This window comes from Sinocyclocheilus grahami, unplaced genomic scaffold (genome assembly GCF_001515645.1).
Source record: "Sinocyclocheilus grahami isolate Dianchi unplaced genomic scaffold, SAMN03320097.WGS_v1.1 scaffold1026.1, whole genome shotgun sequence".
NCBI lineage: Eukaryota > Metazoa > Chordata > Actinopteri > Cypriniformes > Cyprinidae > Sinocyclocheilus > Sinocyclocheilus grahami.
This window is the reverse complement of record NW_015506205.1, coordinates 7,963-32,807: the sequence shown is the minus strand read 5'-3', so window position 1 is coordinate 32,807 and position 24,845 is coordinate 7,963. Positions and strand designations below refer to the sequence as shown.

The 24,845-nt window shown below is 38.9% G+C and overlaps 1 long non-coding RNA gene across 1 annotated transcript; it reads left to right on the top strand.

Moving 5' to 3' along the window:
* The first annotated feature begins 1,287 nt into the window (after positions 1-1,287).
* Positions 1,288-24,486, top strand: LOC107565775 (uncharacterized). Its single transcript, XR_001606419.1, has 3 exons — positions 1,288-1,300; positions 15,220-15,223; positions 24,394-24,486. It is a non-coding gene; the product is annotated as an uncharacterized lncRNA (long non-coding RNA).
* Positions 24,487-24,845: the final 359 nt, after the last annotated feature.

Here is a 24,845-nt window from a genome sequence, read left to right as displayed (position 1 = left end):
CTTGCCATGCCCGCTCTAGCTCCTCTGGTTCTCGGAGGGCTGCTTCAGTTCATGGTCAGGGAGACCTGAGGGTTACGTTGAGAGTTTCCCCGTCGAGTACGTCTCCACAGGCCTCTCATTCCTCAAGCATGTTGTACCACCTGGTGCTTCCGGACGAGTGTGCTGGGTCTTGTGCGGGACACAGGCAGAGGACAGGATGTCGAGCTAGGCTCTGGAGGTGAGGATTCGGCTGCGCTGCCACCGTCAGGGAGAGTGGCGTTGCCCGAGTCAGATCCAGAGCTGACCGCTATGCTTTCCCGGGCCGCTGAGAGTGTTGGGCTGCACGGGAGGCCTCCGCCTTCTCCCGAACGCTCGAGGCTGGATGATTGGTTCCTGGGGGCGCAGGCCGGGCGTCGGCAGCCGCCTCCGGTTTCATGCTTCATTCATTCAACTGCCTCGAGTTGCAAGCAGTATGGCTGGCTCTGCGCTGCTTCAAATCGCTGCTACACGACAAGCACGTACTGGTCCGTACGGACAACACTGCGACTGTTGCGTACATCAACCACCAGGGCAGTCTACGCTCCCGTCGCATGTCGCAACTCGCCCGCCATCTCCTCCTCTGGAGTCAGAAGCATTTGAGGTCGCTTCACGCCGTTCACATCCCAGGCGAGCTCAACCGTGCAGCCGACGAGCTCTCACGTCGGCCCGCCCTCCCTGGAGAATGGCGACTCCACCCCGAGACAGTCCAGCTGATTTGGAGACGCTTTGGGGACGCTCAGGTAGACCTGTTTGCCTCCCCAGACACGTCCCATTGCCAGTTGTTTTACTCCCTGGCGTGCAGCTGGCCTCGGGGCCTACGAAAATATGCGTTTCCCCCAGTGAGCGTTCTCACACAGACATTGTGCAAGGTCAGGGAGGACGAGGAGCAGGTCCTCTTGGTCGCGCCATATTGGCCCAGTCGGACTTGGTTCCCCCAACTGATGCTCCTCGCGACAGCCCCTCCTTGGCGAATTCCTCTGAGGAGGGATCTCCTTTCTCAGAGAGGGGGCACCCTCTGGCACCCGCGTCCAGACTTGTGGAATCTCCACTTATGGTCCCTGGACGGGACGCGGAGGTTCTAGGTGGGCTACCTCCAGCGGTAGTAAACACCATCGCTTCAGCTAGGGCCCCGTCTACCAGACACGCTTACAGGCTGAAGTGGAACCTGTTCGTCGGTTGGTGCTCTTCCCGCCTGGAAGACCCCCGTAGATGCCCGATCGCAGTCGTGCTTTCTTTCCTGCAGGATGGCTTGGAGCGAAGGCTGTCTCCCTCCACCCTGAAAGTGTATGTTGCCGCCATTGCCGCACATCACGATGCAGTAGACGGTAAGTCTCTAGGGAAGCACGACCTGATCATCAGGTTTCTCAGAGGGGCAAGGAGGCTGAATCCTCCGCGCCCTCACCTGTTACCCTCTTGGGATCTCCCCTCGGTCCTCACGGCCCTAAAGGAGGAGCCCTTCGAGCCTCTGCGGTCAGAAGAGCTTAAAATTCTGTCATTAAAGACAGCGCTCCTCACCGCATTGGCCTCGGTCAAGAGGGTAGGGGACCTGCAGGCATTCTCGGTCAACGATTCGTGCCTAGAATTCGGAACGGGTAACTCATGTTGTCCTGAGACCCCGGCCCAGATATGTGCCCAAAGTTCCCACCACGCCTTTTAGGGATCAGGTGGTGAACTTGCAAGCGCTGCCCCGGGAGGAGGCAGACCCAGCCATCGCTCTGCTCTGTCCCGTTCGCGCTCTGCGCATTTACGTGGACCGTACGCGGAGCTTCAGGACCTCAGACCAGCTCTTTGTCTGCTTTGGAGGTCAGCAGAAGGGAAAGGCTGTCTCCAGACGCCAGGCTCAGCACTCGTGTGCATGCCCAAGGTCAGCCCTTGTGCTGGGCTAGGTGCCCGTGTGTAGTGATTCCCCTTTCGGGTGATCCCACATGTGTATTCTTCCACGGTACGGCTCCCCTCACGGTAAGCCCGTGTCTTTCCCTGGCAGTCGTTCACTGCCATCTCTGCTGCGTAGTTATCTCACCCCAGGTGGGTTGAGTCTACCGCAGGGACTTCCATATGTAGTACTGCCCGGGGACCAGTCCATATGTGTAATTCCACATGATGCCTCCTATGTGCAGGATGTGGCTTCTGTAGCATCCCAACTGGGTACACTTTCCCAGTGTTATCCTATGTACCACTGTATGGAACAGCAGTGGCGGACACCTCTGCCTAGCTGCTGTCCTATCTTCCGCCCCAGCTGGTGTGGGGGGACTTGCCGGCTTCCGCAGGGCACTGGAGGGGGTCAGCAATAGTGGCGTTTTCCTCACGGATCCCAATTCGTCAGTCACGACTGACGTAACGTAGAATGTGACTGACTGAAAGGGAACGTCTAGGTTACTTGTGTAACCCTCGTTCCCTGAAGGAGGGAACGGAGACGTTACGTTCCGTCGCCACAGTTGCTGTACCACCGCTGTATGGCCGGGGCACGTAGTCTCAGCTCCTCAGCGAAAAACTGATGTGCGTTTGCACGCGCTCTCCTTTTAACGAAACCTGCACGCCAACTGTCATTGGCTTGTTTAGTTAACACTCGAAGGTGATTGGGCTCTCGGGCGAGATCCCAATTCGTCAGTCACGACTGACATAACGTCTCCGTTCCCTCCTTCAGGGAGCGAGGGTTACACAAGTAACCTAGACGTTACCTAATGTTAACACATGGAACCTTATTGTAAAGGGATTAACAATAATATTTTTTTTTGCATTCCAGTGGAATTTAAATGGAAGAGGTCTGATGCAACAGGTTATATATATATATATATATATATATATATATATAAAAGAGGTTTATTGGGTCACAGAGAGTACGGGGGTAGGGTTCAGAGGATGTGATGGTGAGGGAATAGTTCGAAGGATAAGATGAGCGGGGTAATCCGGGTCTTTGGCTTTACAGGAGCTGGAATGCAGGCAGGAGGAGCACACACACACACACACCTCAGCGATCCGGGAACTAGGAGGAACAGGAGACACTTGGAGCCGAGGAAACACTAGGAGGACCACAGGCGGTAAGTAATGCCGGAAGTATTCAACTGGCAGTAGTAGCAAAGTCTTTGAGTCCTCTACGTGTATACAAGACCGGACAGTGAGGGTGTCTGAGGTGTGTGCTTTTATGCAGGCTGGTAATGAGGTGCTTGATTGGTGACAGGTGCAGGTGCTCAGAACTCAGGTGAGAGGGATCGTTGTGATGATTGGGAGGTGATGGAGCCTGGCCGATCTGTTACAGGAATGCCATTCCATTGTTTTCTAAGTAAGCATGCACTAGATGACGTTTCACACATGACACACCGTTCTAAAAACAAGGTGCTCAAATTACAAGTACAACTTTAACTTTTTATTTTCTCTACCCTGCATCTCATGCTTTTTTTTATGCATGTCCCCTTACCTAGCTAACAAAATTTTGTTCTAAGAATGTTTGCTAATGTTCTTTTTAAGTTATGGAAACATTATTTCTGCATGTTCTCTGAACATTCAAAACATCCAGTTACATGTTTTATTTCTTTTTTTTATTTTTCTGTTACACAACTAAAATGTTTCAGAAATAAAACATTATATGAACAATATATAAATAGTGTTTTGGTGCTAATATTTTGAGAACATTATTAAAGACAAGATAACTCTGAATGAACAGTCTATTAGCGTTACTGGAAGAATGTTTGTTCATAACTTTGAAAGAACCTTGCCAGAATATTCTGATAACATTCTCTGTTAGCTATAGGTATACATGTTACAATGATACAGACTACATAAATGATGCACAAGTCAGGTAGAAAGACTGATCTCCACACTAACAAATGCTTAAAAACCGTTAAAACCATGTGGGACGCTGTGTCTTTGACAGTGAAATTCAGTGTTATAATACTAAATCTTGAATTGTTGAATTTCCAGCTGCTTAACTGATGTGTATATGATGTGCAACAATGTGCATAAAATAGCACACGGCATGTGTTACCTACAACTGTGATTTGGGCAGCTAACTTACCCTCCACACCTCGATTATGTGCCTGCGTCCCATATCTAATACTTCCTTACATGCTATTCTCACAAAGCAGATTTGAAGCCAATTCTCAGAGGTACACTAGTAAATGGTCCGTGCGAGTAATAAGGAAGCACTCGCATCCATGCATATTTAAGAAAGTTATATATTGCGTATGTCACCTTGACTTGATGAGGCACATTATTCCAAAATGTAGTGCAAATTCCTTTTATCCCGTTTCTCTTTATAGAGTCAAATAAGAAAAGAGCTTTCCTACTGCTGTCACAATTTCTTTTCGTCCATGAGTGGGACATTTATTCAAAGCATGCCACACATTTCTCGCTCACTCTCAATTTTCATTATTTGCTCTATTTCAGATTGTGACTCAGAACATTATTCTGCATATTAAGAGGCTGCAAGCACTGCCTGCATTGTATGTAACAGTAAATTCCAATCAGCCAAGAGCCCTTGTCTACAACCCAACAACCTAAAGGGGTTATATACACTCTTCTACATTGCAACACATTTACTTCACTCTTTTTCCCAGTATTCTTTTTGTAACTATTTGCATCTAAACCAAGTGTAAATCCATTCTGAGTTTCAACTTGAAAAGTGCGATAGGAAAATCCTAAATGTTCAAGACAATCTAATAAATTACTAACTGCAGGGCTCAACAATAAGGATTGCTTACTTGCCCTGGCCAGTGAGAAAGAATTTTTGGCCAGATGACGGAACTGTCACTAAAATTGTTCCTTTTATTGATCTTGTACATTCATTTTTTTTTTATGCCTTGCAAATGTAAACATTTGTTTTACTGTTATGTACACTACCGTTCATAAGTATACTTTCTATTAAAAGTGATAGCAAATACATTAATAATGTTGTATTTATAATGTAATAAATATTTATATTTCAAATAAATGCTTCCGCTATAATATAGCGGAAACTATATTAAGTTGTTTGTTATTAAACAACGCAATGTTTCAACGTTGATATTAATAAAACATTTTCTTAAGCACCATATCAGCATATTAGAATGATTTCTGAAGGATCTGACACTGAAGGCTGGAGTAATGATGCTGAAAATTCAGCTTTGCCACCACAGGAATAAATTAAATTTTAAATTATATTAAAATAGAAAATAATATTTCACAATATTACTGTGTTTAATGTATTTTTCATCAAATGAATAATAAATGCAGCCTAGACACCTCACTTACCCCACACATTTGAATAGTAGTGTATCTTGCATTGCTGTTGCAAACTTGCTGATTTGCCACCAATCTAATGTTATCCAACTGGTTAACAAAGATGAGGTTTTGTTTATTTTAAAATAAATAAATAAATTATACAAAAAAGGCTAGTAAAAATAAATAAACACACAAACCAAAGTGTGTTTTGCATAGTATCAGTGTCAGTGTTTATGCCAAAAGTGTTACATATTTGTTTGTTTTTTATACAAATTAACAAAAATGTTAATTTTTAATTAAACAAAATAGCAAATATAAAAATTGTTAAAATAGTAATTGTTCATTAATAAATTTATATATTTTGCTGGGGCCAGTGATAGTTTTTTTCCAGGGCAAGTAAAACTTAGAACTCCTTATTTGAGTTGGTTAATTAAGAATCTGACCCAAAGTGAATAAAATGTCACATGACATAAGAAATTTCAGCAGGAATCATCAAACTCCACAACAGAAGAGTTATTTAGCAAGCGGCACAAGCATTACTGATCTTGCTGTGTAAAACTTCACCTTAGATTACCCACTGTCACCTTCTGGGAGCGGGGGCAGACAAATAATAGGATGAGGTACACTCTTAAAAATAAAGGTGCTTCAAAAGGTTCTTCAAGCGATACCATAGAAGAACCATTTTTGGTTCCACAAAGAACCATTCAATCAAAGGTTATTTAAAGAACCATCTCTTCCTTACCTTTTTATAATCTGAAGAACCTTCTTTTGCCACAAAGAACCTTTTGGGAAACAGAAAGGTTCTTCAGATGTTTAAGGTTCTTTATGGATCCATTTAGACAAAAAGGTTCTTCTATGGCATCGTGAAGCACCTTTATTTTTAAGAGTGTAGTGGTAGTGGAAGATTGTGGTCACACTTAAGTAATAGAGTGTTCTTATGCAGCAATGCCCAGTGTGAGCCACTGTAAATGATTCCTCAGCAACAAAAAAGCAATCTCTTTTGGAGCATTTAGCCACATTGCGATAGAGGAAGTGACGCAGTTCATTCATGCTGGAGCAGAGACAGCAGAATGCATTGTGGCATCAGTGTGTCACTCGCTCCGACTGTTTCGCCTCTCAGTCTCACATCTCAAATTTTTAAAGGAACTATCAGTAACCACAGCACAGAGCAGAGGCAATGAGAAACTATGTAGCTAATGGACTAACAAAAAAGCTGAGTCATAGAAATGAAAAAGGGGAGAAAGTTAGAGAGAGCGAGAGAGAGAGAAAAGGCATGATGGGTCAGTGTGCTGCTCAGAGAGGTATATTAAAACAAGATAGTTCATTGCATTCAAAAATAAAAATTCTGTCCTTATTTACTCACTCTTGTTGCCATTCCAAAACTTTGACTTTTTCGTCCTCCTGTGGAAAATATTTTCTCAGGAAGGTTTTTTTTCTTTTCTTTCTATTTCTGTGGGGTGCAGTGTTGTTTTGAACCCCACTGACTCCGATTTAATGGATACAAAATGTTTTCTTTAAAGTATCTTCTTTTGTGCTCCACAGAATAAACAAATAAATAAAAATAAAATGTCATACAGGTTTTAAACAACATGAAGGTAAGTAAATAATGGCAAAATTCAAATTTTTAGGTGAACCATCCCTTTAATGACATTATAGACTTATTTTAATTTTATCTCACTGCCTAGAACTTGTACATTCGAAATGATTGTCCGTGTAACTACAGTCATGAAAGTAACACAGCACAGCACTTATTACATTTAACAAGCAGCAATTATGTTTTTCTATAAAGCTCTGGGCCCCAAGATAACTGAGTTGGTTTGAAAAGGAAGATGGGGGCCTCAACAGAGATTAGAACATTTACATGTCTCTCTCCTTTCAGACATTGTGTTGCTCCTAGCCACTCTCCCATGGGCAGCGCACTGGAGACTGAAAGAAATGACAGAACTCAGACAGACTGAGTGGTAGGCTCTCTTGTGGCAGTGAGAAGAACCGCTCCTCCACAGGGACAGCTTAAAGCAGAGTCCCCCTTTCTCACCAAATATCTCAGTCCACATCTAAAGTGACACAGGCTACAATTTCCTTTACCAACAGTGCTGGAACTCCCTGAAATCATCCAAAGCACCATCAGCTCGCTCTCTCCGAAAGTGCCGTTATGATTTGCAATCAGAAGTGTAATACAGCAGAAATTCTAGGAACTTTATTCCTTGCTTGTTTGTAAACAGGAGCTGAATATATACTTCGGATAAGTGTGCTCATTTTGACAGTCATGATACTAGTTTGAAGAGACGTAACAGTCTTATTATGAACTGAATAGCAATCAGTGGGAAACTCAATTTCTTAATTTAGAAAGAGTTAATTTGGTGGTCTACAGCAAATCTATGACAGGTTGGCACTACAGAGATTTACATTTTGTAGTTTTACGATATTAGGAGATTTACAGATCTGGGTGTGATTTCAATTCATGAGTTAGAATTTGAGTTGAATTGGACATAATCCACAGGAAATCCAATTAGAATTGTTGTGATGAGGAATTTATTGAATGTCAGTTCAAAGGAATTATCAACATGTGTATTTCTGGGAATACAGAGACTGAATTCAGTTCAAATTTAAAATGTAAGGAAGAATTAATGAACTGTAATTTCATAACACTGTTAGTTATAGCATTTCCAAATGTATGTACATCTCCAGTGGGGACTAGTCATGGTGTCTTAATGCTCTATCACAACCTCCAGAACGTTATCCTAGCTTGACGGTCCAACATCGACCCCAAGCTACTTGGACGTACCAATTAAGAACCAAAGCAGAAACATCCAGGGGCTCATTAAGTAGCCACAAGGTGCCTTTGAATGGTCCGCTGTGGAGCTGTCTCTTTGAGGACAGGCCCCATTACAGCAGACAGCGACCGAACTGATAGCAGAGATAAATGATGTGAGACCTGTAGCACCAGGCACCCTGACTCTGATAAATAAACATGGTGAGATCTCTGCCATTGTTTAATGTGGCAGGAGCGTGGATGGCTCTGAACCCACACAGCTAACCACCAGAACAACACCGGATCATGAATAAGCCATGAGGGATGCAGCAGGGTAAGGCAAACATGTCCCTTTCTCAGAATAAAAGAAACACTCGTAGAGCAGAAAGGAGGATTTTGTGTCAAAATATTCAGTGCATATTCATAGTTTGACAGTGGACCCACAGTCCTCAGTGCTAATGGTGCATGCAATGCGGCTATAATGTGTGTATGTTGTGTACAATAGTTTGTGTTTGGGCAATACCTTATCTCAGTTACTTTTAAAAACCTTCCTGTGATAGAGCAAAAACACCTCTACACTGCATCACCTGAAAGTTGTGGGAAAAGAGGTGCTGTACTGCCCCTTGTGGTTGTGAAGGGAAATACACCTCCTCTCCTGTTGTTCTCACACATCAATGGTTGTCCTTGAGCTCCTGTACAAGCTTCTCACCTGCACGGATAATAATGCCAATGGCAATTTATTGAGAATCTGATTTAATTTGAAGCTTGACACTCAACACAGACTTAAAAGCTGCCCTGTAAAGCATCAGGGGACAAAAAGGGATGAAGATTTTAGTGCATGTGTTAAAGTATAGGTACTTAGAAAGAATCTTAAAGGGATAGTTAACATCATTATTTACTAAACCTCATGTCTTTTCAAACCTGAGTGTTTTTCTTTCTTCTTCCGAACACAAAAGAAGATTTAAAAAAAATAAAAATAAAAAAAACGCCCAATGGGGTTTGGACCTCAATGTTCTTTTAATATCCACAGAAGAAATAAAAAAAATAAAAAAGGAACTATATGAGGGTGAATAAATAGTGAGAAATTTTTCACTTTTGGGTGAAGTGCTGCTTTAAGAAAAGGAAAAGTTATTGCAAGAAGCCTTCAGCACTTGAGCATAAGCTCAGTCAGCTGGAATGGAGACGGGTCAATATTGTAGTGTTCAAACAGCGGGAGGCATTCGCCAAAATGTGGACAAGGTTCCTCTCTGTTTATGACATGACTGACCAGAAAACTTGTAGAGGGAGTGGTAACACAAATAAAAAAGTAAAGTGATTGGTAAATGGGAGCTAAGAAAAAGCAGGAGAGTGAGAGGTGAAAGACAGCAAGAGCGAGCAAGATTGTGTCCTCATTGCATTAGCTTCAATTTGTTCTAGGCAAAAGCTGGCACTGCGGTAACTCAGACAGCCAACGCTGCTCCTTTATTCTCTCTTCAATTCTAGGAGTGTGCTGTGCCTGTCAGAAACATCTCCTCCAATTCAGTAGACTACCAACCCACAACAGTTATTTTACATTATGGTAGTGACTATGTTTTTGAACAAATCTTTTAAGTGAACAAATAGTGTTTCTGTTCCATGTACTTACTTACTGCATGTAGTGTGTGTGTGTGTGTTCACTGAAGTCTCCCATTTTTTAAAAAAATATGACTGCTTTCCTGCTTTCAAATGTTGAAAATGGACCCTTTTCACATTTTAAGGACTGCCAATTACTTTTGAATTCCCATTCACTCCAACAGCAAAAGAAACAATCCACTATTATCTTTCTATGACTTTCAAAAATAGGAAAATAAAATATAGAAAAATGGATTACAGCCGTCAAGAGACAAAAATGTCAAATATACAGTCACTCTCTCAGTAGCTAATTTGATTTTATTATTTGTTTTATTTTTTGTTATTTAATATAAAGTACAGTTTTAGAATTGTACATAAAATATTATATATATATATATATATATATTATTGAGTAAATGGACACGTAAACAGTGGCAATCAATGACAATCGATAATGGGTTGTGAGGTACATTTCATTGGTTTGAGCTACTCAACGAATACGCCTTACACTGAACGAATAGGCGTTTGAAGTCTAAATAAGACAATATAAATATAAAATGTCTATAACAATATAAAATAGATGGAGAGTGATAGATCTACTCTGTTTTCATTTGTGGGGTAACCGCTTATGATGCTTATAAACTCTTTCTGAAGTGTCTTCCAGTTTCAGTTTTGAATGACTCTGTGTACTTGTTATGTGTATTATTCCATAACTTTAATTAACTGTTCATTTAAAATGCTTAGTTGTGAGAAATATGACATAATAATATAATAAACTATATTATGGTTTGGATATACTCACATACATACATTCTACTCCCATAAAGTGATATATACTATGCAGAAAATCTCAACTGCTTGACTGTTTACATAATTGCAAAATGTAAACAATATTATCACACAGCACGTGATTTCACAATTTGTTAAATATGACTATAAGGCACGAAGATCTGTAAAGATCTTTGAAACAATGTGTATTGTAAAAAGCATTATTCAAATAAAATTGACTCGACTTGAAACTGAACTAATAGTAGTTGAGTATAATCAGTATATTTCTTGCAATACAGCAGTGCAAATAGTTCAGACACAGATCGAGAAGACAGACTGAACTGAACATGAACTAATTCATAATGTAAAACTCCCACATGGTTTTATGTGTGATATAAGATTTTTAAATGTCCCTTTCTGCTAGATCAGTAGCATCACTGCAGCTACATTTAAAGGTATTTGGAGGTATTTAGAGAGGTATTTCTATTCTTTCTGCACTAAGAGAGATTGGTAGCCAGTGTCTGATCTGTGCTCATTGATCAAGCCTGAAACGGGTCCATTAGTATGCAGGTCCTGCCCCCAGACACAAACCAGGGGAGAGAGAGCATCTGCGAGTAGCCGCTGCGGCTTTTACTGCTGATTCTATAGCGCACGCTTCCCCACAACGAGTCTTTGCTAATGAAATCTGACTGCACTTTCATACAAACACTCACGCTCAACAGCTTTTGGCCTCTACAAATACACGCTGAAAAAGACAGTTAAACACGCCCAGATACGTAAATACACACCAAATTGCTCTCCTCTCGATCTCTCTGACAGATATGCATACACACATTAATCCACAGAAGGAGGGGTGAAGGAGACAGTTTGCCAAGCATAAGTGGAGGAAGCTATTCAAAAAGGTTTCATTTCCTTACCATTTAATCTTTAACCCAAATATAGAAATGAGAGGCACTTTATCACCTTACCTCTTCACTGCAATCAGATCAGCCACACTTACTGCTCATCACTGTCTGTCTGATAGAAACATTTTTTTTTGCTTGTCTTTCATTCTCCTTTCCTTCCTTTTTCGCTATCCCATCTGAAGGCAGCAGGTTTCCTTTATTACATTAATCCTTTTATTCTCTAAGGTTTAATCTTTAAACAATTTGTCTTCTCCCAACATTCATTTCAAATGCAAAATGGATGGCTTGAAAGCGGTGGTCCCAATGACATTGTCGCCTCACCGTGCCTCCAATTCATCTGCCACAATGACAGTGAGGCAATCAAAGAGACAAATATGTAAGCACAGAGAACAAGTGCACTTATCTGAGATAATGTGTGCATAAAAATGACACTAGAGGCAAAGGCAAGAAGTCTCAAGGTAAATGCAATCAGTACAGGCGGTCCTCCTTTCTCACAGCCTGCTTTCCTTACAACTATAATATATGAAGAGTCTGAAACTCTTAAAAAAATAATATAATCATTCGCAATATTTTATTTCCAAAATGATTTTTTAAAGGTGTTAAACACTGCAACAGAAGATAGGCTAATGAATATTTCAAAGGATCTTTTGTCATCCATGTTGAATTTATGACAAAATGAAGGGTAAAATGTAATTTGTTGAGGTAAATGTTTATAATGCTTAAAAACTCCTAATAACTCAGTGACTCGTTGAATTTGAGTGTCTCAGCGTCAAACCCTAATCCTAATCCTAACCATATAGAAAGTACATGTAATTAATTAATATCACTCAGTACTTTAATGTATAATTACACTGTAACAAGGACACCTTAAAATAAAGTGTAACCTAACAATCTAACCGAGAAAGTATCAGTGAACATCAGCTCATGAAACCAAAAGATTTGAGTCACTGAAGTCAAAATCAATTATCAATAATTATTTTTAATCATACTATTGATTCTTATTATGCTTAACTATTTAACAATAATCATTGTGGTGGATGTTTAGATAAGGAAAATAATGCTTATAATTTTGTCAAAAATAAAAACAAAAACAATGGCATATACAATCATATAGACACTCATATAGAGTGAATGAGTTTCAAGTAATCATCCATGATGGTTTGGCTGTAACATCACACCCTGACAGGTAAAAAATGGCTTTTGATGATCCACTGTAATGAACAGTATGCATCAGACACACAACTCCAACCACATGAAGTAAAATGAGTACTGATTTGCATGATTTTAATGTATGCATGCTTGTTCTGTTGTGTAACTGTTTAGCTCATGGAAATACATAACTTGGCTTTACACAGAGTTATATTCAGTATAATCCGCCAGTGAAAGACTACCAAGGTAGCATGATTACTAAATTCGTGTTTAATAAATATGGGCTAATAATATGTATATCTCAATAGTTAAAAGACAAAGGCAGCAGTGACCAGTCAGATGGAGTAATGGTTTCATAAAACAACATTCCCTGCTATTAAGGGTTCAACAGGCATACGAGCAGCAGCAGATATTCACTTCACATCCCACATGCCACCCCACCCTGGCATAATGGTTTTTACAAGAGCAATATTGCCAAACATGACCTGCACATCATTGTGTCTGACCCACCTAACAGTGCAATTAAAGCAATTTCAACACACAAACGCACCCATGAAAAATGGTAGAAAAACGTCTAATATTGCTAATTCACTTTGCCTATCGCATGACAGAGACATTATTACAAGCCCTGTTCTCACCTATGCGTATTTAAAAGACTTTGTTATTACTATTCACACAGATCACATAGCGTATGTTGTGGGATGCAGGAAGAGCACTAATTTAAGTGCTGAGGTTTTTTAACACCTCTACAGAGACAGATTAACACTTGTTAAAAGAACAAGGCTGCTGGTACCCCCTGCTGCAGGAATGGAGCCCCAAGGTTCCACTGCTGTTCAAATGTGTCTAATCTCATCTTTTTAACTGCTTACTTTACATGAATTTTTTTTTAAATTTGATTAATAATCATGCCTCATTAAAATGTGTTCCAGTGAAAACAGAGAAACTTGTTGAGGAAGATGGGAGGCCTGCCATCTATAGATCCACTACATATCCCTGGGGCTTTTTTAAAACCCTTTATGGAGCAGTTCCTCTGAAATTATTATTATTATTATGTATTTTTATTAAATAAGGGATATTACACAGCCAGCCAGTCAACCACGATATGTGATTACACACTAAAAAATGCTGGGTTATTTCAACCCAACTTTGGGTCAAATTTGGACTAACCCAACTTTTGGGTTAAAAATTGAATGCCAAAATTTAACCCAACGGTTGGGTTAGTCCATATTTGACCCAAAGCTGGGTTGAAACAACCCAGCATTTTTTAGAGTGTAGAATCCGATGTGGAATGGATGACTATACACTATCCCACTTATGACACGAGACTGACCAAAAAAATAAATACATTGTATTGATTTTAAATAATTTAAATTTTAGCTGTAACCTGTATCATCTTAAAGCATCTACAGGCAAAATAACAGACAAATATGTTCCAACACCCATTTCAAACTCTGCAAGAAAGACATGTGATGCATGTTCAAAATGAAAAGGACACCTGGTTGAATGTGAAGTAACCAAACACGATACACTTCAGCTTGAATCTTAAAGGTAGATGCAATGGTTTGATGAGGAACTTCATAAAAGAAAAAGAGCCTCTAAACGTTTAGTATAGTAGTAGGGCATTCTCCAATGCACTGCGCTGAGGGACTCTTTTATTTACTTTTCTGTTGTGTTTTGCTCTAGTTCTCTTTTCAATGCACCACTGCAGAATCAAACCGTATCGTGCCATGTGTTTCTTTTGTTTTCAAGGATTGTGGGCAAAAGGTATCAGACAGTGATGAAAGCCTGTGCTGCATTATTAAAAGGGGTATCAGCAAGAGGCTTGCAGAGGTATTATGGGAGAAAAATATTTGAGTTGATTTTTCTTGTCTTCAGAAGAAACTAGTACACAACTGTGGAGTAGAAAAATACAAAAAGGTCAAATATGAGTCAGTGCAATGGGCTTTTTATCTGCTGTAATAGTTGTATCAATACCAATTTGACAAGTGTGTTGACAGCAAGGGACAGAGCAGCAGATGACAAAAAGAAAATGCTTCTATTTTTAAAACGTGTTCAAATCTGATCCTCTTCTCAAAGCTTCACTAGGTTGTCTAAGAACAGATGAGGACAATTCAATCCCCCCAAACTGAACACTGGTTTGTGTTCACAATGTCACAATGACAGGAGAGACAAGCTGTCAATATCTATTTTAGCTGAAGTTGTTCTCCAACTGCTGTTTGTCCTATACGTCACGCCGCCTTTGATAGAATTGATTCATATTATGTACAGAACATTCTACCCATAATGTTTACCAAATAAGCATAAAATAATGCTGGATAGGTGGCAGCTTTTTCACGTCCCACGTTCCCATTGAAAGCTGAATGACAGAGCTTGTTCACAGAGAAAAGAAAATTCATCTTAAATTCTTTGTCAATTTGACACGCTAAAGCACACTGGGAGTTGGATCTGTGCTGGCTCACCACATGGCTATGACAACTCTCCATAACACAGTGTAAGATGCCCGTGTTTACATCCATCCCTTCAGCTCGACTCCCACTGACAGGTGACAGCGGCACAATGAAAGCGTCGCATTAGAAAGCGCGCTATGCTCTGTAGCTGTAGCATATTCCATCTTCTCTTTCAGACTCTCTAAAATGTTATCTCTCCAGCAATGAGGCCAGGTGGACCGCTGACTTATCCATTTTAATGGAGGGGAGAGAGTTTCTTCATGTGTCTGTATTGCTAGGATGGATTTTTATGATAGCATCAGTGATGTGGGCATGTCTTTTGGCACTCATTTCGTACCGTGATGATGAGGTTCAGCTGCAGTATCAAGGTACATGCCAGAAAGCATTATAAAAGACAGGTCACTGCGGTCTATACTTCATTAACAGTTAACACAAATATGTCTACAAACTTTTTTTGTACTCAAATAGCTCAACAATGTAAAACCTTAACAATTAAAAGATGGGAGTATGTAGAAGAACTATCTACTATACAGTCAATAAGAACAAAAGAAACTAAATAGAGCAAGGATGACCTTTATGTATTATATGTGGTGAATGCTTGAGCCTTGGTCATCTTCTACCAGGATCTATGTTTTCTCAAGGATACATTGGAACAACCTCTGAATCAATGACAATGAGAACAAAAGGACAAAAAGAGGACATACAGAGGACAAAAGAAATAGGAAGCTGCTTCAGCCACTTTTGTCCCATTAGTAAGGCCTGTCCATGTCGCAAACATCCTGTTCCACACACACAATTCTCTGAGAGAAACATAATAATGAAGAAATGTCATCTGTGGTGACCAAGAAGTATTCCTGGCCTGCCCACCTTACAAAATGTGTTCTACCGATGGATTCTAGATTATGAGACTGCCAAAATGGCATACTCTCCGCATAGGTACATTTTATTTTTTTTTACTTGGTGACCATTAGCACATTCTATATAGTATGTGGCATCGTGAGATAGTAAAGCGGATAGTAAAATGTCCAAAGTATGCACACTTCAGAATCTCACCAGGAAATAGTAGGTCATCCGGTGACTTTTTGTCCACTGTTTTATGAATACTGTGAATTCAGACATACTACTCTGTTCAATTACTGTTTTCACCTACTGTATAGTAGAGAAGCATGTGATTTCGGATGCAGCCCACTTGTTTTTTTGTTTTGTTTTGTCTTTTCAGAATTTTGCATCATTCAGAATTGAATTGAAAATGCATTTACATTCCAGTTCAGTTCTTTAAAGGCACAATATGCAAGATATCCAAAAACCACTAGAACAGTGTTATATATTTTGCTGACTTCTGTACTTACATGACTTGTGTACTTATCCCAAATGTTTTGAAGAATGTTTAAATCCAGAGAAATAAGCTATTTTAACTAGTGACACGGACCGTGTCTATAGTGTCATTGTGTCGCCTGCTAATGACGTCATAACCCCTCGATTTCCGAGAAAAACATGGAAGAAAAACTTTTGTAGAAAACATGGAAACACCAAAGACGCTTTAATATGTTGTGCGTTTTAATAGACCGGTGACGACAGCACAGAGTAGCATTATAACAGAACTTTTAAATGTATCTAGTATGATAAAACAGCACTGCTTTCCCCCACATACGCACGACCGGAAGGAGCGGAAGCGGTCGACTGTGGCATAATAAAAGCTCCGCTGCTTTCGAGCTGTGTGTCACGTTCGTTCAGCGGCCTCGTTTCGCTTCGACGGCTTTCAGCCTCACCCTGCTTCATTCTACTACGTTAATAAATCATTAGCTCATCAATGAACATGATTTCTGCTCGAGTCCCGTCGGATTGCATCGGCTGTGGGGATGACGACAACTTCCATGATTCCACACTCAGCGTCATCAAACTACGCCTTTGTCTCTGTTTATTTTGAATACGCGCCCTCTAATGGTGAAAAATTACATATTGTGCCTTTAATTTGAATTGAGGTAGCAAACAGAAATGAGATTTGCAATTGCATTCAAAACGGCATCTGAATGTACATTACTGTTTGGGTTCAGTGAGCACCAAATCAGCATATTAGAATGATTTCCGAATGATCAAGTGGCATTGAAGACTGGAGTAATGGCCATCACAGGAATACTTTGCATTTTAAAATATATTAAAATAGAAAACCGTTATTTTATTATTGTAACAATATTTCACAATAATACTGTTTTTGCTGTGTTACGATCAAATAAATGCAGCCTTGGTGGGCATAAGGGACCTTTTTTAAAAACATTAAAAATCTTACTGAACCTAAAATTTGGAACAGTAGTGCAAGCAGAAATAAAATAATTTACAATTCAAAGAACTTCATGTCATTTTAAACAAAAAATTTGTCCTTTTTATCCTTTGAATGCTAGCTTGACAAAAACAAAAGTTTTGGTAACACTTTATAATAACTTTCATTAATAAATCATTAACAAATATTATATGATGCTTAATGGATCATTAGTTAATATATATATATATATTAACTATTTATTTATATTCAAAGAATCGTGAGATAATGTGCTTGTTAATGTTTGCTAATAAACTTACTAAACATTAGAAAATGTTCAAACATCATTATTTCATGCAAGTTAAAATGCTTATAAATGTCATTAAACTTTAAATTCTATATGATCAAGCACTTATTGAAAATCTACAAATGATTTTAACAGATGTTATAAAATGATTAAAAGCTTGTGTTAATGCACAACTCTTTTGCTGCTATTGAGGTAACGTGAGATAATGTACTTGTTAATGTTTGCTAATAAACTTACTAAACATTAGAAAATGTTCAAACATCATTATTTCATGCAAGTTAAAATGCTTATAAATGTCATTAAACTTAAAATTCTATATGATCAAGCACTTATTGAAAATCTACAAATGATTTTAACAGATGTTATAAAATGATTAAAAGCTTGTGTTAATGCACAACTCTTTTGCTGCTATTGAGGTGTGATACGGGTAAGGTTAGCGACAGGTTTGGTGGTATGGGTAGGTTTAAGGGGTCAACAGTGTACACGGGTCAATTTATAAGGGAACACGGTTAAATTGGTTTATATTATATTGTTTTAATAAATGAACAAGTATTTTATTTTTAAAAAATGATTTGTTTACTCCTGTTTATTTATGATTCAAGGAAAATCCTGTTTAATGATATACTGAAAAGTAGTAAACTAATCTGAGTGTTGAGGTAATCAAAAAAAAAAATTTGCACCAAAATTACAATCTGTTGTCTTTAGCAAGCATTTAGCTAAATTAACCAGCCACCCTTTACACAAACCTTGTTCCATTAGCTAAAAGTCCAATGCCCATAACGATACTAAATGATTAGTAATCATTTATAAACATTTACAGGGAACACGGTTAAATTGGTTTATATTATATTGTTTTAATAAATGAACTAGTATTTTATTTAAAAAGAAATGATTTGTTTACTCCTGTTTATTTATGATTCAAGGAATATCCTGTTTAATGATATACTGAAAAGTAGTAAACTAATCTGAGTGTTGAGGTAATCAAAAAAAAAAATTTGCACCAAAATTACAATCTGTTGTCTTTAGCAAGCATTTAGCTAAATTAACCAGCCACCCTTTACACAAACCTTGTTCCATTAGCTAAAAGTCCAATGCCCATAACGATACTAAATGATTAGTAATCATTTATAAACATTTACAAATGATGAATAGTTTCAACTTTAGAATGGCTACTGCATGAACAACTTACTAATAAATGATTATTAGTAAAGATGTGTGAATAGGGTAAATTCAATTCAAATAGAGGTCTGCACAACAAACAAAGACCAACAAATGAAGATCATATGAACTGAAAGTTTACTGACATTTGTAAGCATTTCAATTTACATTAAATAATCATATGTTAATCATTAGGTAATGTTTAGTAAGTTCATTAGTAAACATTAACAAGCACATTATCTCATATTTCTAGCATATTTCTATAAATGAAAGTTATTATAAAGCGTTACCACAGTTTTTAAGGTTTATAGGCCTTTCACACAAGATTTCGGACAACCCCTGGTGTCTAAATGAATTATGTAAGCAGACTGCTCTGCTGAGAGCCACACATTAACTTCTCCGTTATATTCCCTGGTGTATGTTGAATTTCCAGTGGTATAATGTTTTGGCATTGTTGTTCAGATGCTTTATTGCACTTCAATGCAGCAACCATCAATCTGTTAAGGCTTGTAATACCAGTGACACACCAGGGATGTAATTGTTATGAATGGGAAGGGGTGAAGGAGGAAGAAAAGAGCAATCGTGTAAAACAAACCCAATATGCCACATGACAACAGGAATTAATGTGAGCCCTTAAAGTGTCTGGAGAACGGCTGAGGCTGCTGACACTAAGAGGCTTGATTGACTGGTTAACCAGCTGGACCTCACATTCATTAACACACAGGAACTCAGGGATCCTTGCAGGCTAACCTGGTCAGCCAACAGGTTAAGAAGAGACACTGCTCTCTAATGGCAGAAGCAACTGGTATTTTGCTACTCTGAGCTGAACTCTCACACAGACGGTGGAGCGTGTCATAGTACAATGAGTTTATAGAATGCTAAATATGGTTTTCCCGTGTAGTGAGAGACACACAGAGAGGGAGCGAACAGATGGGGGCTGTAAACAGCTGTCACTGCTTACTCTGTGGGTCTACTGAAGGCTGGTCACTGGAATATATGCAAGCAGAGACCCATCTATCCTCTTGTCTCACTCTCCGCTGGAGAGTGAGACAATGAAAGGAGCCAGTTTCCATGAATTTCATTCAAACATTCTTCACATGTGTGAGTTTCTCACATCCAGTCTATCAAAAACCTACCACATGGTGTCTATTGATGAACAAATAAAAAAAGTTATCTACAGGTCAGAGAATGTTATTTACAGCCAAAAAAAAAAAAAAACAAGACATTCATTACAAAGTTTTGCAGTAACAGTAGTACTACTGAGTACTCTTGATTGACAGGCAGCTGCTGTGAAAGGCATTTGTGTCTTGAGGTGATTTGGCTGTGCTCCATGCTGAAGGCTGGTCACTGGAATATATGCAAGCAGAGACCCATCTATCCTCTGCCAAAATAAATCCATTCATCCCCAGCTGGAGAGTGAGACAATGAAAGGAGCCAGTTTCCATGAATTTCATTCAAACATTCTTCACATGTGTGAGTTTCTCACATCCAGCCTATCAAAAACCTACCACATGGTGTCTATTGATGAACAAATAAAAAAAGTTATCTACAGGTCAGAGAATGTTATTTACAGCCAAAAAAAAAAAAAAAACAGACATTCATTACAAAGTTTTGCAGTAACAGTAGTACTACTGAGTACTCTTGATTGACAGGCAGCTGCTGTGAAAGGCATTTGTCTTGCACAATTGGTGGCTGACTAAATACTTTTTTGCCCCACTGTATATATTTAAGCTTATTGGTAGATTAATTTCTATTACTGCTGCGCCCACCACAGAATATCAAAAACTTCATACATCGTTAGATCCACAGAGCAGCTCATATACATCGACTTGACTGAAAAACTGGGAAATGCTGTTGGCTGTTGTGTGACAGCAATTTAACCTATTACACAAACAAATGTTTATTATGAGGTTGAGTTCAGTTATTTATTAGTCAGTTACTTATTGACACTTTTATTTCCATATTGAATAAATGAAGCTTCCATATCACGTTTGAATACAGTATAGCGTTGTTCCCATATAGCCGTGATTTAAAGCTTTCTCTGGCATTTTCAAAGGCACGTAACATAAAATACTGTGGCTTGGCATGATACACAGTCTAATGGTCTAACGAAATCCAGTTTTAAACATCTTTTACTGTACCCATTGTATGGCCCTTATATGACCTATGTGAGCCAATGCAGATGAATGAAGTTATCTCAGGACGAGACCGCCCTGATTGTAAAGCAAAACGTGATTGGCTATAGCGAGATCGTTCTACGATTGGTCAGCGAATGTGGCTTTTATCTGATTGGCTTGAGTAGACGGTGGGTGGAGTCCACGTATTTGTGGATTGTCAGCACGTCTTGATGCAAGAAATGTTTCACAATTCGCAAATGCACAGGACGCGATTCACAAATGCGTGCAGCTATCTACAAATGCACAGGATGCGATTCACAAATAAATGCCAGGCAAAGTTGTGGTTGTGACATAAATATATATTTGTGAATATGTGTTTTATTTGCAAATCTCATTTTATTTATTTGTGAATTTAATTCATGTTTGTGAAACTTTAAGATTTATTTGTGGATCTCATTCTATTTATTTGTGGATCATAATCTATTTATTTGTAATTAAGCAACAATTCTACCCCCATACAGACTGTATGCTAAAATATTAAGGCCCTGATACACTTCAAGCAAAATCAAAGAACTAACTGGTGGTGTGACTTCATTTCAAACAAAATGAATATACCACTGCTTGCGTATTTCAAACTTCTTTTTACCCTGAGTGAAGAATAAAACTGAACTTTGCTGTGAGTATATAGAGGCCTTTATGCTTCAAACGGACCATAAAATGGGGTTCAGAATGACTGTGGATGTTAAAATGCATCTTAGAAATTTAAGCTATATTGAATAAGATGCAAAATCATGTGCATCTTCACCAGCCTCACATACACACACACACACTCGACATGCAGCGGCTGATCTTTGAAGTCCCCTGCCTCCATTCGCTTCTTCTCTGTAATTCCCATTAACATTGCAGTGAGTAATGAGTCTTAGAAGATTAAACATCTTTATCCCCCCTCACACTCACAGAAGAGTAATTATCTGAGCAGTACAGTGATACGTTATCTTCAGAAGTGACAAGAAAACAAATAAGCCTACGCACGGCTGTGCGGTCGCACACACACACAGACTAGAGATATTGGCGAATGGTCTCTCGCTTGTTTCTGAATGGACTTCCCCTGGAATCATCAGGGACCTGCTGACCAGAGAGTGTCTCACAGAGCCTCTTCTGAAGAATCGCCTAGGCCAGCGGTATCTAATGAATTCATTAAGGAGATAGGACTGTGCTTGTAAAATGCTAAGCATACAAGATCTGTGCGCTCTGAATGATAATTTATTTTCAAAAGAAAATGGATGGAGTGGAATAACTGTTATTAACAGATACAAGAACCTAACAATCGTTCTCACGGGCAAATCTCTCACCATTTCAGCTTTGTCAATAATATTACACTGTCATTTGACCATGATTTAAGGAGCTGATCTGAAGCCTTTTTGCCTCCTGCTGCTACCAAAAGAGGCTATAAAATCTATTTTAGTTGTGTCTGGGTAAACAGGAAAATGGAGGGTAAGAGAAAGGGCAGCTTTCATTTTAAATCAGTTTGCTCTTAGCCTTGTGCTCTTTTTCAACGGGCAAAAAGGGGTTTTGAGGCATATTAAAGTTGGATGTTTGGATAATGGATTTCACTTGTATGCTTCCTGCTGTTTTGGAGTACCATGGCCATTTCTAAAAATATGTTGCACATTTTCTTGGTTACTTTCCTTTAGCAGAGTTTGTTACAGCCTGGTGACAAAAACTCTTACATCCTCTTGACAGAACATACTTTAATCCAATGCAGTGAAGTGACATGTGGCCAGGTATGGTGACCCATACTCGGAATTTGTGTTCTGCATTTAACCCATCCAAGTACACACACACAGTAGTGAATACATGCACAAACCGTGAACACACACCCGGAGCAGTGGGCAGCCATATTGCAGCAGGTCCCGGGGAGCAGATGGGGGTTCGGTGCCTTGCTCAAGGGTCGTGGTATTGAGGGTGGAAGAGAGCTCTGTGCATTCACTCCTCCCATGACAATTCCTGTCGGACCTGAGACTTGAACCCGCAACCTTTAGGTTACAAGTCCGACTCTCTAACCATTACTTTATCTTGTGATGTTTTTCTTGTCTATGTATTTTAATTTGGTCTGGGCTTCCAGAACTTTAATTCATATAATGCACAACACAACTTAATTTAACATAATTTCAGTAATAATGATATTTGTTCTCTTAAAATTTAAATTTTTACTTTAATTTGCTTTTTTTAATTAAAATTTCATTTCTGTTATTATTTCTTTTTTTCAAAATACACTGCCAGAATTTTAAGGCAGTGTATTTAAAACATTAAGGTCCATTCCTAAACTTAACTGTCAAATGGGGCGTAATCAGATCGTACAAAAATGAATGAAATTTTACAAATTCATACAAATTTGCCACCAATTTGCCAAATGAAAAAAAAGAAAGAATAATAAATAAATAAATACAAATATTCAGAGAGTGTTGTCTTTCGAGCATTATTTACAACAAAATAAAACACCATTTTTGTGCTCCACATCTACTCTTGTCCTGCATGTCATTGTGTCTCCAACCTCTGGGTTACTCAACGGAATGGCTTCCATTTTGACACCTCTCCTACTTCCTTTAAAAGTTGTTTCAAACTATTTTTTTCTCTCTGCTACCTTAACACAGTGTCTACATTTGCATCTCTGAAACAGAACTCTCTCTGGCTCCCCTCTTTCCTCCTGCATGTGTTCTTTCCCAGCTTTCTTTACAAAAAGCCTCCATCTCAGCTGGAGCTTTCCTCCACATACAGAGTCTGATGCTCCTGCAGGGAAGGAGAATTCTCCTCCCCGCCGCCACAACAGAGAAGCCACATCAAATGGCAAACACCACCACAGGCTGCCTAAGCTTCAGAGTGAGAGATATAGAGCAGAAAAAAGAGGGAGCGAGATAGAGGAAGAAAGAGAGCGGGAAGCATGTTGTTGTGATAAACTGTGCCCCAGTGCAAGCTTGTTTCTGCTAACTTGTGTCTGTGCACTGCTGACAGATGTGAAAACAGATGCACTTAGTTTAGCACTAGGTGGATATGTGTGACCTGCTCCATCATTTTTAGACTCAGAAACACATTTGAGTTTTATGCATTAATAGTCTAATTATATAATTATTATGTTTCTCTAAACTGCTGTCGAAATATTATTTAAAGATTGCAAATAATTATCATATATTTTTTTACAGAATTAGATTTATTCAAACAAACATTAAATAATCCAGACTAGTGCCATGATATAATTTCCAATACCATGGGGAGAAATTGCCACAACATGAACAGCATAAAATTTTAACAGGATTCAAACAGATTATATAATAATAATAATAATAAACCCTCGAGCTTGTAAGTTTCTGTGCCAACAATACAAATAATTCACAATACAAATCTAGTAAAATAATGTAGTCATATGTCCACAAAAATAGTGGAATTGTGTTAACGTGAATTGGCACACTTTGCGTTCTAAATTCAAGTTAAACTCAAGTATTCATATATTTCTTTATATTTCAGTGTCAATATAAAGAAGATCTTTTTATATATATAATCTAGTGCATATTTAATTTTATAATGTAGTGCATTTTCATAAAGTATAATATAATGTAGTGCATTGTTAACCACTGTTACGACCCGGGGTAGCACCTGTTCCCTAAACGGGATCTGTTCGCCTCTAGGTGGCGTTCTGGTGTGTGTGTTCTTTTCTCTGTTTGCAGGGTGGAGACAAGCAGCAGGTGTGGTGGATTACGTATGATGAGTTGACTGATAAAAGGATCTGTCCTCCGGTGTGGTGGCCTCGTTGGAGCTTGACTTCTCTCCAGCACCAGATTTTGAGCTTTCTTTATTATTTGATCTTGTCTTGTTTTCTTTTCCCTTTTGGGGTTTATTATAGTTTAAAAATACGTTAATAAATGTTTATTTTGAGTTAACTTCTTTGTGCGTGGCCTCCCCATTTAATGTTGCGCTGCCTTGAGCCTGGTAGTTTGTAACATTTGGGAGCTCGTCCGTGGGAAACTGGAAGGAATGACCAGTATTTTGGATCATTATTGATTGGATAAATTCCAAAGTTGGGGAGAGCTGTGCAAATTTATATTATTTTTGGTAAGGGTAATGTTTTAAGTTGGAGTAAAAAATGTTCTGGTGTTGGAGAGTTGGCATCAAGTAAGCAAATATAG